This window comes from Pogoniulus pusillus, chromosome 25 (genome assembly GCF_015220805.1).
Source record: "Pogoniulus pusillus isolate bPogPus1 chromosome 25, bPogPus1.pri, whole genome shotgun sequence".
Taxonomy (NCBI): domain Eukaryota; kingdom Metazoa; phylum Chordata; class Aves; order Piciformes; family Lybiidae; genus Pogoniulus; species Pogoniulus pusillus.
This window is the reverse complement of record NC_087288.1, coordinates 15266441-15279377: the sequence shown is the minus strand read 5'-3', so window position 1 is coordinate 15279377 and position 12937 is coordinate 15266441. Positions and strand designations below refer to the sequence as shown.

Genomic DNA, 12937 nt, shown 5'->3' with positions numbered 1-12937 from the left:
CAAGCCTGGCTGAGGCACTTAATGCCATGGTCTAGTTGACTGGCTAGGGCTAGGTGCTAGATTGGAGTGGATGATCTTGGAGGTCTCTTCCAACCTGGTTGATTCTATGATTCTATGACTCTATGATCTAGTTGATTGTCTAAGACTGGATGCTAGGTTGCACCAGATGAACATGGAGTTCTCTTCTAACCTGGTTGATCCTATTCTCTTCTCTTCTCTTCTCTTCTCTTCTCTTCTCTTCTCTTCTCTTCTCTTCTCTTCTCTTCTCTTCTCTTCTGTCTTCTATTCTCTCTCTCCCTATTTCTCTATCTCTCTCTTATCTACCTATCCATCTATATCTCTGTCTCTCATCTATTTCTCTATCTCTTACCTCTTTCTCTCATCTCTCTCTCTCTCTCTCTCTCTCTCTCTCTCTCTCTCTCTCTCTCTCTCTCTCATCTATCTATCTATCTGTCTAATATGTATGTAAAAGCTACAAAAGTTTGGCAAGATACAACTCGGATCTTTTCTGACACATAAAGATGGAAGTATGGTCTCACTCTTCATTGCAAAGTACTTGCAAAAACCAGTCAAACATGTTCTGCATCCGTGGAGGCTGAGGATGTTTCACAGCAAAACAGGCAAAGGCAAATGATTCTACGATGTACCCCTGTTGTTCTTGCAAAAGTTTTGGTTTTAGTGCTATAATTATTCTGTAAGTTGGCCTGAAACATAGAAGTTCTTTATGAAAAAATCACCTTTTATTTATGCAAACATACAAACAGGGAAACCTACTATTAAGTTGTGCTACCGTAAGACATTTCAGAGGTAAGGAGGATGATTTCTGAGAAGCAAGGGCTTGCTAAGACTTTCCTACTTCATTATAGAGTGTGAAGCTGTGGACATTCAGCATTATAAGTTGAATTTCCACTTTGGGAAGTACTTCTCATCTGAAAAGTTTAATTTTCACAGCAGTTTTGGAAGGAGGATACGCATGGGCTTCCCAGATACAGTTTGCTTGCTTTTTCTGACAAACTGTTCCTGCATTTCCCAACACACTCCTATTTTTTTTGTCCTGTTTACAATCACAGGGATCAGCTTTTCATAAGACTGTTACCCATAGGGAGGGGAAAGAGCCAAGCAACTCTTGGAGCCCTCCTGCAAAACTCAAACTTCTCCTGAAGTTTTTGCCAATTGCCAGAAAAAGCAAAATCAAAATAATCAAAAGGAAGTTCTATATCTGGGTTCTCTTATTAAAGAGATAAACAACTCTAACTTCAGGAGGACGTTTTGAGTGACTGCTAGAACAACAAAATGCTCTAAACCTTTGTCTCTCCTGGTAACCTCTTACAGTTTGGAAGGTTTTCTGAAGGCATGTCAAAGAAAGTTCAGATTGTCCTCGATCCTGAATTCAGTTTCCCAATAGACTTAGAATAAGTTTGAAGTAGTTGTTGAAGAAAAAAAAAATCACTCTGTATTTGAAAGCATGGTTTAAAGATCCTCTTAGCCAGGTGGGGGGTGGTCTCTTCTCCCAGGTAACCAGCAATAGAACAAGGGGACACAGTCTCAAGTTGTGCCAGGGTAGGTATAGGCTGGATGTTAGGAAGAAGTTCTTCACAGAGAGAGTGATTGGCATTGGAATGGGCTGCCCAGGGAGGTGGTGGAGGCACCGTCCCTGGGGGTCTTCAAGAAAAGACTGGATGAGGCACTTAGTGCCATGGTCTGGTTGATTGGATAGGGCTGGTTGCTAGGTTGGACTAGATTATCTTGGAGGTCTCTTCCAACCTGGTTGATTCTATGATTCTATGAGACATGCTGAAGCACTCCATGTGTCAGAGTCTTCATCTTCAGCATGATTATCTCTGTGGATTCATGCTCACACACACTGCATATTCACACATATATTCCCTGTCTTGTACAGAGTTAAATGGCTCCAGGTACGTAGTTCAGACCACACACAGTTCATTCTTGCTCTCCAGATTAACTGATCAGTAACAGTGTTCTGCTGCCAGACACAAAGCAATCATCAGTTTTTAAGCAGAAGGAGCAGTACAAGTTAGGAACCCAAGGCACTGAGCTGCCTGGGCGTAGGAGCTGATCATAACTTGGTCCTAGCTACTACTGCTTGACTGTACGTGTGGAAGATCCTTAGGGCAGTGGTCTGACTCTCATTGCTGGGTGAGGCTGAGGCACAAAAACACCACCAGATTGAGGGTGCTCTCTGAGTCAGTGGCAGAGAAGAACGAGCCTGCATCACAAAGCTCTTGCTCTACCATTGTCCCTGTGTTTAGTGAAACCAATGCCAACTGGACAGCTGATGGCTCACAGAACAGCACACAACACCCTGCAGCTTTAGTTTTCCACAAAGACCCTTTAGAATTCTGTGGTCATAGCACCTGGGGACAAGGTTTAGTGGGCATAGGAGTGTTGGGTTGCTGGTTGGGCTCCATGATCTCGAAGGTCTCTTCCAACCAAAGCAGTTCTATGATTCTATGATCTGCTAGCATCTGGAAACATTCCCTCTTTTCTTAAAAGTTTCTTAACTTCCAGAACCTAAAATCCAGCCATCCTCATCTACCTGACCACCACAGGTTAATTGGCAGTCACACAAGTGACCACAGATGTTTGCAAGATGTTGTTGAGTCCCCTTGGAGACTATCACTACCTGCCTAGCGTCAGTGCAGCACTGATACGTAATTTATTCCTTTGGAAGAATTCCATCACCTTATAACAAAATAACATAAATCTCCCCACGAATGTCATTGCCTTGGGATAAGCCCAGCATTGAAAGGCTGGAGGGATTGCTTTACATCAACCAAGTTTGCTGCTTGCTCTCGCCGTGAGACAATGATTCTTGAAGTGTTTTTCTAGCGCCTTTATTGGGACTGTGCCTCAAGTGTAGCCTATGGGAAGCCAAACCTGTAAGCACTGCTAATTTTCACGTGTACAAGTACTAGTTAGCAGTGTAAGGATGGAAGAAACCAGCTATTTTTATCCCCCCCTCCCACTAGTCTACTGACACTCGTTAGGAGACAAGAGTGATGGAGAGGTCACAGTCATTTTAGCATCCAGCCAAGAGGTGGCAGTACTCCTCCACCATTCCAGCCCAAGGGATCCCTCATGACACCGCAAGGTTCATTTTTGCAGCATCAGTATCATCAGCTCCTCCTTTGATTTAGTTGTAGTTACGGTGGGGAGAAAAAAGAAACGTTCCTTATTCCTCCTGTGCTGGGATGGCTTCGCTTCAGCAGCTTGGGAGCTACCTTGGCTTTTGGCGTTCTTGAGCGACCTCTGCCACCTCTGAAGCATCGTAAAGCCCATGCATGGGGCTGCAGCAAATCCCCAAGTGTGGAGGTTTTCATTTGGCTGAGGAGCATGGTTCTCGAGATGTCATAAACCATAAACAGGCAGCTGGAGCACTTTATGAACTGCAGAGGAACTCTGGAGTGTTTTAGCCCAAGCATTAATCTGAAGAGCATGCTTTGTTATTTCCTCTTTCGTTGTTGTTTGTGAAATAGCTTAATGGGTAGTGAGCAGCAAACCGTTTAAAATCTGCTGTGCACATTGATGCTTTTTCCTAGTGCTAGAGAGGGAAGGATTTCACTGCTTTGGGTGTGAGGCAGAGAGGAAGATAATCCTGATAATGAAAACCACAAGCAAAGCATTTACTTTGGAACAATTGCTTCAATGACATTACCATGTAGATATTTTAATCAGAAATAAAAGTGATAATCCCCAAATGCAGGCCTGACAACAATCAGAACAGCTGCATACTTTGAAAAGAAGAAAAAAAGGAAGCTTAGCTTTTGGTAATGAGATTTACATGCAGCCAAGGAGAGCATTTTCTGTTCACCAGAAGTGACTCTATTTAAAATATGAAAGAAATGTTTATTGAGAACTGGTAATGACCTAGTGACAGCGTTGGCATGGATCACTACCTTGCAGCATCCAGGCTGTTATACCTGTGACATTTTCTTATGGACATTAAAAACCTCCACAGCACAGGCAGGGTGAAGAAGCCATTGGAATGGGCTGCCCAGGGAGGTGGTGGAGTCACTGTCCCTGGAGGTGTTCAAGAAAAGCCTGGATGAGGCACTTAGTGCCATGGTCTGGTTGACTGGCTAGGGCTGGGTGCTAGGTTGGACTGGATGATCTTGGAGGTCTCTTCCAACCTGGTTGATTCTATGATTAGATAGGGCTGTGTGCTAGGTTGGACTGGATAATCTTGGAGGTATCTTCCAACCTGGTTGATTCTATGATTAGATAGGGCTGTGTGCTAGGTTGGACTGGATAATCTTGGAGGTATCTTCCAACCTGGTTGATTCTATGATTAGATAGGGCTGTGTGCTAGGTTGGACTGGATGATCTTGGAGGTCTCTTCCAACCTGGTTGATTCTATGATTCTAAGAGCAAATGGATTGGCTCACATCCATGTGGCTAAATCCTTTTTATGTCCTCTTTGGCATAATGGACTCATTTGTCCTGGCTTTTGGGAACAGTTCCTGCCATGTGCTTTCCCTTCAGCAGCATCCGGGAATGCTAGCTGGCACAGGACAGCCTAACAATATAGATGTAGGTATAGATATAGATATAGAAGTGAGTGTATTTAGTGTGAGGGTTCTTGAGTAGTGTGGCATGCTCGCAATGGATCAGCAGAGATGGCTGTGCCACAGTGCCCAAGCCCATGTGCTGGTCCTTGTTTGGTTTACTAGTATGGGTGTAGCCAAAGGAGCTATATGTGATCTGGAAGTCCCTACCCACTAACCAGACAACACTGGTATAGGAAACTCTTAGTGTCTGCAACATGCAATCTTGTGTAGCTGGTTCTGTATATTCTTCATTAAGCTTCCTCTGGAAGGCTGAAGCCAGTTAAAAAACTGTTTTCCACTCAGGCCCTTTTTTTTTCAGACCTCACAGCAAGATCTGTGACTGCTCAGTGTACAGTGACTGGTGTGAATTAAATGTTGACCACATTTCTGGTGCTTCTCCATGAAGGCAATGTCTCTTATCCCTGTGGCTCTCCTGATTTACCTTAGTGTCAGACAGAGCAGAATCAGCCTCTAAGCCTGCTTGCAAGATAAATAAAAGGCAGTAAGACCTCCAGCTCCTGCGAAAGGCCAAATACTGAAAGGGAAACTCACAAGAAGAGATCCTTATGCAGCCTGAAATTCCTCTGATCTGAGTGGAGGAAACATAAACACTTTGGAGAAGAGCTGCACAGATTCCTTGTCTAAGTGCCTGTGTATCTTAAAATGGAACAAGGTGTCTTGGCAGAGAGAATCGCTTGAGCTCAACAGCAAAAATGCTGAAGGGTGATTCCAGTGTTTTGGAGAGGCATGGCAAAAAAGCTCTTTTTCTCCAGCTTCTGAAGTATCCAGCCTTCAAAGATCATGGCAAACCTTCTTTTGCTGCATTTTTAGAATGACTGTAATGGAAAAGGCTTTGATAGCAAGGCTAACTTCAAGTATAAATGGAGGTTTGTGAAGAGCTACATTTATCCTTGTTCAGTTTCTATATATTTGCACTTAGTGAAACACTTCAGACATGGACAAAGGGAAAAAGCAGTTTTCTCACAGGAGCTAGGAGCAGTGAGGTGACTTCCCGGAGTTGGCAGCAGAGAAATGTCTGGATTAGGCACATCTGAGTAGCTCTGGATTTTGATCCAGCATCACCACTGACCTGCCAAACATCTATGAGCAAACTGCCTTTTGCTCTTTGTTAGTTTTTACCCTTTGCAAGCTTTTGGAGCAGAGACTGTGATTGTTCCTTCTGTCTTTTGCAGTGGGATCCTGGCTTCAGCTGAAGGGTGCAAGTGATAAGGTAAAGCAGATCACAGGACTGGCAGGCATAAATGCCTCATCAGCAATACAGATCCACTGGATCAGGCAAGATCCAACAGAACTGTGAGCCACAGTATCACAGTATTATCAGGGTTGGAAGAGACCTCACAGATCATCAAGTCCAACCCTTTACCACAGAGCTCAAGGCCAGACCATGGCACCAAGTGCCACGTCCAGTCCTGCCTTGAACAGCTCCAGGGACGGTGACTCCACCACCTCCCCGGGCAGCCCGTTCCAGTGTCCAATGACTCTCTCAGTGAAGAACTTCCTCCTCACCTCCAGCCTAAATCTCCCCTGGTGCAGCCTGAGACTGTGTCCTCTTGTTCTGGTGCTGGCCACCTGAGAGAAGAGAGCAACCTCCTCCTGGCCACAACCACCCCTCAGGTAGTTATGGCTTGTGTGGTCAGATATCTCAGATTCTCAGAGTTGAGGCTGTGTCTGAGTTCTCTCTGCTCTGCAGGGACTTCTGTAACAATTTAGAGCCTGAAGAAACACTGGAAGACATTCTTTTGAAATCAGAGATGACTTTCAGGGAAGCTTCTCAAGACTTGTAACCATTCTAAGTAAGGTAAAAACTCATCTGCAGACTTGTTACAGAAGACTGGTGGCAAATTTCCTCTCCAGATTTACTCACAAGCTTTCTACTACTCAAGCCTTCTCTCTCAGCCTAAAATTCTCCAAGGACCAACTGTCTTTCCTGTGACCTTTGTAACTTTTACTCTCATTCAAGCTAGAAATGCAGACAGCTAATTAACTAATATAACAAGTCATAATTGGAATTGAGGCCAATGCCACACCATTGAACTTCACTGGTGTGTAGAGGCTGCTGTGAGTAACAGGTTTAGTAAGAATTTGGGTTTTGAAAGGTTAGAAAGGACAGGTCAGAGATGGGTTTGTGGTAGGACAGTGATAAGGAGCTGCTAAACAAATGCCTGGAGAAGCACCAACCCTCTTTTGTACTCAAGGGACCTCAGTTCATTCCCAGGGAAGCAGGGATGAATAAGGCAAGAAAGAGTGGAGAGCAATTGCAGTTATGAGGACTGCCACCACAGTCCTCCTCATGAGATCAGGATAGCAAATTCAGGCTCACAAGAGCCATAGGTCTATGCAGGATTCAAGTGCTCACTAATTCAAACACAGCATTTGGCTTAGGTTCAGAGGAGCCAATCTGCCTCCAAAGAGATAGGTGTCCAAGCTTCTAAAAGTAGTTGGTCTAGTTGATTGGATAGGGCTGGGGGATAGGTTGGACTGGATGATCTTGGAGGTCTCTTCCAACTTGGTTGGTTCTATGAAAGTGTGATTCAGATGCTCTGCATATGGAAAGGACAACACCTAAAGCTAGAAAATAGTAAGTGTTTGTCAGAAGAGAAGACCACATCAGGAAAGTGTCTTTCCTCTCTGGAGCCCAGATTGCTACCTATGGGCTGCTATCTATGGGCTGCACTTCAACTGTTGATTATTTGGCTGGGACTAAATATCTACTGAATATCTACAAGGGGACATGGTCTCAAGTTGTGCCAGGGGTGGTGTAGGCTGGATGTTAGGAGGAAGTTCTTCAGAGAGAGAGTGATTGGCATTGGAATGGGCTGCCCAGGGAGGTGGTGGAGTCACCATCCCTGGAAGTGTTGAAGCAAAGCCTGGCTGAGGCACTTAGTGGCATGGTCTAGTTGACTGGCTAGTGCTTGGGTGCTAGGCTGGACTGAATGATCTTGGGTGTCTCTTCCAACCTGGTTGATTCTATTATTCTCTTAGAAAAGGCAACATGACCCAAAATAGTCCTAAAAAATTCAAAGCTTGCTTTATGGTTCTTTAGTAAAGCCCAAAGAGACCTCAAAATTCACATTAAATATTTAAAGCCCTATATGTACATATTTACAGACCAAGGGACAATTCCTTTGTTTTGTTGCCAAACCTTCATTCAGCCTGCAATGAAACGTAGATGTGGATGGGGTCTGTCATCTAGCATCGGTCTCTTCTAGTCGGTGTTGTTATTGTTACAGCCACAAGGACTCACAACTTGGACTTTCCTGACATAGTCAGGAAGAGTAACTCAACCATGGCAATAGTGCATCCATTCCTTTTGGCATGCAGAGATACAGGCTGGGGTCGGAGTGGCTGGAGAGCAGCCAGACAGAGAGGGATCTGGGGGTGCTGATTGATACCCGCCTGAACATGAGCCAGCAGTGTGCCCAGGTGGCCAAGAGAGCCAGTGGCATCCTGGCCTGCATCAGGAATGGTGTGGTCAGCAGGAGCAGGGAGGTCATTCTGCCCCTGGACTCTGCACTGGTTAGACCACACCTTGAGTGCTGTGTTCATTTCTGGGCCCCCCAGTTTAGGAGGGACATTGAGATGCTTGAGCGTGTCCAGAGAAGGGCGACGAGGCTGGGGAGAGGCCTTGAGCACAGCCCTACGAGGAGAGGCTGAGGGAGCTGGGATTGGTTAGCCTGGAGAAGAGGAGGCTCAGGGGTGACCTTATTGCTGTCTACAACTACCTGAGGGGTGGTTGTGGCCAGGAGGAGGTTGCTCTCTTCTCTCAGCACCAGAACAAGAGGACACAGCCTCAGGCTGCACCAGGGGAAATTTAGGCTGGAGGTGAGGAGAAAGTTCTTCCCTGAGAGAGTCATTGGACACTGGAATGGGCTGCCCGGGGAGGTGGTGGAGTCGCCATCCCTGGAGCTGTTCAAGGCAGGACTGGACGTGGCACTTGGTGCCATGGTCTGGCCTTGAGCTCTGTGGTAAAGGGTTGGACTCGATGATCTATGAGGTCTTTTCCAACCCTGATGACACTGTGAAAGGCAGCATAAAAACTGCTGTCAGTGCTTTTCACCTTAAATCCCTGCAGGTATAAGATGCCACAGTCTTTACACAGATAGGCTATCAGACGTTGCCTTGCCATGATAAGGCTCAACAGACATAGTTCCAGACCAAGCAAGCAGGTAAAGTGGAGGTGCCCATCACCATCTTCTCCCTGGGCCCCTTCCTTTCGTTCTCCCTGTCACAAAGTGGAATTCTCAGTTCAGAGTTGGAATGACATGGACTGACAGCTCCCTCTTATCCCCTCCTCACTAAGATTAATTTCTGCTCGACTTGTTTAGAATGAAACTGGGGCCACCTGTGCATGAGCTGTCAGGAAACGTCGTGCTTTCATTTGAACAGCAGGCAGCTATCAAAACAGCAATAAGAGAGGCTATCAGGCTTAATAATGGCATGCATTAAAAGTAAAAGAACTCTCTGAGGTCCAGTAATGTTGCTTTTACCATTTGTCAGGTGTATAATCACTCTGGAGAATAAGAATAGTGAGCTCTTTGTAAAATCATGAATCAATGTTCCCAACAATTCAACTGCTGTGAGTAGGTCAGGTCAATACCCTCACGTCTCAAAAAACTACTTAAGCCCTCCTGTCCCCTGAGACCATTACATCAATGGATGCCTCCAGTACTACTGAAAATGACAGCTTGCAATGTAATACCAGGAGATCCCCTTTAATAGCTCCTCCATACTAGCAGCTGTTGGGTGTTTGTCCCTGTTTCTGAGACCATGCCACATAGAATCCTTTGGTCCTACGTGAGAAGAGCTTTTATCATTTCCAGGAGGATTGCTTTTTGGGTTTAAATCTGGACAGTGGAACAAAGCAGGTAACTCCTAGGAAAGGACAATCAGAGTAGGAATCAAACAGTGGTTAAATAGGTTGTTTCCAAGAATCCAAGACAATTTGGTTAATTCATATAACTATGAACTTTCCTAGCATCATAGCATTGCAGAATGCTTTGGGTTGGAAGGGACCTTAAAGTTCATGTAGATAAATCATTCTGCCACGAGCAGGAACACCTTCCACTAGACCAGACTGCTCAAGACCCCATCCAACCTGGCCTTGAAGACCTCCAGGCACATCCACAACCTCCCTGGGCAATCTGTTCCAGTGTCTCACTACCCTCACTGTGAAGATTTTCTTCCTGATATTCAGTCTAAATCTACCCTCCTCAATCTTAAACCCATTCTCTCTCATCCTTTCACAACAAGCACTTGTAAAAAGTCCCTCCCCAGCCTCCTTGTAGGCACCCTTCAGTCACTGGAAGGTCTCATCTTCTCTTACCTGGGTGGAACAGTCCCAGCTCTTGCAGCCTGTCCCTGCAGGGGAGGTGCTCCATTTTCATGTCTTTGCACTCACTAAGGCTTTTTTTCATCTTTCCCATCCTTTCATTAGGTAAAATCCTGAATCCACTGTCATACATGGCAAAATCTGCTCGACTTCAGTAGATCCAGATTGTAACTACATAGTTTATATAATAATTTGTGTTCCCACCCCTCATAGAATCATAGAATCAAGCAGGTTGGAAGAGACCTCCAAGATCATCCAGTCCAACCTAGCACCCAGCCCTAGCCAGTCAACCAGACCATGGCACTAAGAGCCTCATCCAGGCTTTGCTTGAACACCTCCAGGGACGGTGCCTCCTAGTACCACACTTTTGTTGTTGTATTTGCAGTTTGCCACCTCAGAAAAAGCAATCTTTCTTTTCTCTGCTTTAAAAACTTCCTTTATGTCTTTCACACATGTTGTTAAAATTCAGAGTCTTGGCAATGACTGAAATAATGCTCCTCAAATGAATTCCCTTAAAAGACAGTGGGAAAAGACAAATAGAATGGATTTTTTCCCCCAGTATTTTTACTTCTTCCTTTCCTTTAAGCCAACCCCCACTTTGAATGTCCTTGATGCATCTCTAACTACAAGACAACTACACTGTAGTTAGTCCTGAAGTATATACACAGTGACTGTCTCCTGCCTTTGCCTGGACAGAAAGCCAGAGATTGATTTGCCATTGGAATGGGCTGCCCAGGGAGGTGGTGGAGTCACCATCCCTGGAGGTGTTCAAGCAAAGCCTGGCTGAGGCACTTAGTGCCATGGTCTAGTTGATTGGCTAGGGCTGGGTGCTAGATTGGACTGGATGACCTTGGAGGTCTCTTCCATCCTGGCTGATTCTATGATTAGATAGGGCTGGGTGCTAGGTTGGACTGGATGATCTTGGAAGTCTCTTCCAACCTGGTTGATTCAATGATTCTATGATTCTAAGAAATCCTGGATTATACCTGGATGGTGTAAAGATAATACTAGGTTTGGAAATACCTTACTTAGTATCTTACCTCTTACTTCTATCTACAATATCTCTGAATGCTCCAATATTTAAACTTTCTGTATATGAATATGGTGTTAGTGATGTCAAGCATGGAAACACAATTTTACTAGAAGTTCACCATGAAAAATCACTCTGCCCAGTTCAGAAAGGCACCATTAAAAAGGAAATACATGAGAAGGGAGTTTGACTGATATGTCTTTAATGCATTTATGATCATAATAACTTTGTTCTCTTCCTGACCTCTTGTTTTTAGTTATTTGTTTCTGATGTTAAAAGTTCAGGCTGTAAATGCTCCTTGCAAGCTGTAATCACTTTCCTGAATGATGAAAGAGAACAATAAGATTCTGTAGCAACTGAGATGCATCTTAGCCCTTACTGGTGAAGAATGTAAGCTATAGAAAGTCCTTTTCATCTTTTAGCAAGGGTCCATTATTTCTGTATATCTCTTTTCTGTGCCTTATGAAAAGGTTTGTGCAGCAAAGAATGACTGACTATGTAGTAGTTCTTTCTTCTTTTGCCAAGCTCTTTTTAGCTTTGGCAGCAATTCTATTTTCCCTGTCATCATCTAATGTCTATTTATTTTACATTGCTACAAAGCCAGTGCAATTCCCTCATAAATCCCAGGTTGTGAAGATGAAGAAACAATTCAATTCCTTCAGTGTCCTCTTTCTGATTCCTACTATCTAATTAGGTTTAGAAAGGTCATCACTTTTAAAAACTCTTGGAAAAGAACCAATTGAATTAAGAGATCAGAGTTTGACAAATGCCTTGCATCTTGTGCACTCAAATGCCTGATCAATCTTGGTTGTCACAGGTGCCACAAGAGTGCTTGTCATTGTAAGAATCATAGAATAGAATCATAGAATCAACCAGGTTGGAAGAGACCTCCAAGATCAGCCAGTCCAACCTAGCACCCAGCCCTAGCCAGTCAACCAGACCATGGCACCAAGTGCCTTATCCAGGCTTTTCCTGAACATCCCCAGGGATGGCAACTCCACCACCTCCCTGGGCAGCCCATTCCAATGCCAATCACTCTCTCTGGGAAAAACTTCCTCCTACCATCCAGCCTATACCTCCCCTGGCACAACTTGAGACTGTGTCCCCTGGTTCTGTTGCTGGTTGCCTGGGAGAAGAGACTGATTCCCATCTAACTACAACCTCCCTTCAGGTAGTTGTAGGCAGCAATGAGGTCAGCCCTGAGCCTCCTCTTCTCCAGGCTGCACACCCCCAGCTCCCTCAGCCTCTCCTCATAGGGTTTGTGCTCCAGGCCCCTCACCAGCTTTGGCGCCCTCCTGTGGACACCTTCCAGCACCTCTTGAATTGAGGAGCCCAGAACTGGACACAGCACTCAAGGTGTGGCCTGACCAGTGCTGAGTACAGGGGCAGATTAACCTCCCTTGTCCTACTGGCCACAGGGCTCCTGATGCAGGCCAGGATGCCATTGGCTCTCTTGGCCACCTGGGCACACTGCTGGCTCATCTTCAGCCTACTGCCCTCATAACCTTACTCCTCTCCTTCAGCTCTGCCCTCCTGTGCTCCCTTGCTCTCATGTGCACACAAACACCTGTGTGCATAGGTGCTATCCCCTTCAAACTGGGAAAGATGAAGATCTTTGCATGTTATTTGAACAACTCAACAAGTGATGGGAATAATGACAATGGGAAGCTCCAACGGGAAGCAGTTCTGAAGGCAATATTGTGACAGTTAAATGGCAGCTACAACTATATTACAGCAATCAGAGAAGTGTCTTTTTTTATTATCTATTAGTGTTATAGACAGTTGCAAACATTAGAATTGTTAAATTATTGCCCTCACAGTGTGTGAAGAGAGAAAATGATCTTTTGGATCATGTTCCTTCTCTCAGGGTGATAGATCTCACATGTCCCTCAGGTGTAAGTCTTGGCTTCATTTTTAGGCAAAATTCTTAGGAGCAGACAGACTTAGAGGATGATTTCTGAGCTCATGTGGTGTAGACACTACTTCACA

The 12937-nt window shown here is 44.9% G+C and overlaps 2 long non-coding RNA genes across 2 annotated transcripts in view; one reads left to right on the top strand and one right to left on the bottom strand.

Annotated features, from left to right (window-relative positions):
* Positions 1 to 12937, bottom strand: part of LOC135186438 (uncharacterized) — a 55574-nt gene that overhangs the window by 19187 nt on the left and 23450 nt on the right. The window lies entirely within an intron of this gene.
* Positions 5763 to 9017, top strand: LOC135186439 (uncharacterized). The gene is made up of 3 exons (XR_010306867.1): positions 5763 to 5799; positions 8662 to 8755; positions 8915 to 9017. It is a non-coding gene; the product is annotated as an uncharacterized LOC135186439 (long non-coding RNA).